The following is a 2500-nucleotide window of genomic DNA, read 5'->3' as shown; positions in this document are numbered from 1 at the left end:
TGCTCGGAGAATCCCAAAGCGGGTCTTATTGAGTTTGCCCCGTGCGCCAGTTAGGGGGGCCCGGTTCGGAACGCGGCCGGCCTTCTGGAACCCCGGGTCGGCCACGGCGGCCGAATCCAACCTCATCGGGCCTTCCGCCCTGGATCCCCCGGCCCGGGGGAAGGGGGACTCCGGCGCCCAAGTCCAAAGCAACAGCTTGGTCAGGGGTGGAAAGCGATATCCAGAATTGGCCACCGGGGGGCGCTCGCTCCCTACCAGCCTGCCCGGCCTGCTGGGACCCCTAACGGCGGGTTCCCCGGTGGTCGGGGAGGTCCCTGGGCCTTTTTCCCAGGTTTGGCCCCCGGGGGCCCCTAGCTCCGGAGGTCCCCCGGCCTGCGGGGACCCTCACGGCGGGTTCCCCGGTGGTCGGGGAGGTCCCTGGGCCTTTTTCCCAGGTTTGGCCCCCGGGGGCCCCTAGCTCCGGAGGTCCCCCGGCCTGCGGGGACCCTCACGGCGGGTTCCCCGGTGGTCGGGGAGGTCCCTGGGCCTTTTTCCCAGGTTTGGCCCCCGGGGGCCCCTGGCTCCGGAGGTCCCCCGGCCTGCGGGGACCCTCACGGCGGGTTCCCCGGTGGTCGGGGAGGTCCCTGGGCCTTTTTCCCAGGTTTGGCCCCCGGGGGCCCCTGGCTCCGGAGGTCCCCCGGCCTGCGGGGACCCTCACGGCGGGTTCCCCGGTGGTCGGGGAGGTCCCTGGGCCTTTTTCCCAGGTTTGGCCCCCGGGGGCCCCTAGCTCCGGAGGTCCCCCGGCCTGCGGGGACCCTCACGGCGGGTTCCCCGGTGGTCGGGGAGGTCCCTGGGCCTTTTTCCCAGGTTTGGCCCCCGGGGGCCCCTAGCTCCGGAGGTCCCCCGGCCTGCGGGGACCCTCACGGCGGGTTCCCCGGTGGTCGGGGAGGTCCCTGGGCCTTTTTCCCAAGTTTGGCCCCCGGGGCCCCTGGCTCCGGGGGTCCCCCGGCCTGCGGGGACCCTCCCGGCGGGTTCCCCGGTGGTCGGGGAGGTCCCTGGGCCTTTTTCCCAAATTTGGCCCCCGGGGCCCCTGGCTCCGGGGGTCCCCCGGCCTGCGGGGACCCTCCCGGCGGGTTCCCCGGTGGTCGGGGAGGTCCCTGGGCCTTTTTCCCAGATTTGGCCCCCGGGGCCCCTGGCTCCGGGGGTCCCCCGGCCGGCGGGGGGCCTCCCGGCGGGTTCCCCTGTGCTCGGGGTGGTCCCTGGGCCTGTTTCCCAGATTCGGCCCCCGGGGGGCGCTCACTGCCTGCGGTCCTGCCCGGCTTGTGCCCCTTGGTCTTTGAGTCTTTGGGGCATCACCCCTGCAAGGCATTTGGGTTGAATTGCCTAAGACTCCCCCCCGGCCAGCCCAACCGGAGAGAGAGAGGAATCGCTCGCCGCTCAGAGTCCTGCTCGGAGAATCCCAAAGCGGGTCTTATTGAGTTTGCCCCGTGCGCCAGTTAGGGGGGCCTGGTTCGGAACGCGGCCGGCCTTCTGGAACCCCGGGTCGGCCACGGCGGCCGAATCCAACCTCATCGGGCCTTCCGCCCTGGATCCCCCGGCCCGGGGGCAGCCAGACGCGGAAGTACAAACCGACAGCTTGGCCGGGAGTGAGAAAAACTGCTGCGAGTGCCTGGGAGAAGGTGCCTCTGCGCGGCTGGCTCCGTCGCGGACTCGGGGAGAAGCCTGCCGCTGCAGCTGCAACTCACCCTCACCCTAACCCTAACCCTAACCCTAAGTCCGACGTGCAAGTACAAACCGGCAGCTTGGCAGCGGGTGGAAAACGACAGCTTTTCCCTAACCCTAACCCTAACCCTCACCACTTCGGCCAGGGTTCCCTAACCCCGACCCTAACCCTAACCCTAACCCTAAACCCTAACCCTAACCCTAACCCTAACCCTAAACCCTAACCCTAACCCTAAACCCTAACCCTAACCCTAACCCTAACCCTAACCCTAACCCTCACCACTTCGGCCAGGGTTCCCTAACCCTAACCGCAACCCTGGATCCCCCGGGCCCGGGGGCTTCCGACGTGGAAGTACAAACCGGCAGCTTGGCAGCGGGTGGAAAACGACAGCTTTTCCCTAACCCTAACCCTAACCCTAACCCTAACCCTAACCCTAACCATGGATCCCCCGGCCCGGGGGCTTCCGACGTGGTAGTACAAACCGGCAGCTTGGCAGCGGGTGGAAAACGACAGCTTTTCCCTAACCCTAACCCTAACCCTAACCCTAACCCTAACCCTAACCCTAACCCTAACCCTCACCACTTCGGCCAGGGCTGCCTAACCCTAACCCTAACCCTCACCACTTCGGCCAGGGCTGCCTAACCCCAACCCTAACCCTGGATCCCCCGGGCCCGGGGGCTTCCGACGTGGAAGTACAAACCGGCAGCTTGGCAGCGGGTGGAAAACGACAGCTTTTCCCTAACCCTAACCCTAACCCTAACCCTAACCCTAACCCTAACCCTAACCCTAACCCTCACC

This window comes from Mixophyes fleayi, unplaced genomic scaffold (assembly GCF_038048845.1).
Source record: "Mixophyes fleayi isolate aMixFle1 unplaced genomic scaffold, aMixFle1.hap1 Scaffold_126, whole genome shotgun sequence".
Lineage (NCBI taxonomy): Eukaryota > Metazoa > Chordata > Amphibia > Anura > Limnodynastidae > Mixophyes > Mixophyes fleayi.
This window is presented reverse-complemented; position numbering follows the sequence as displayed.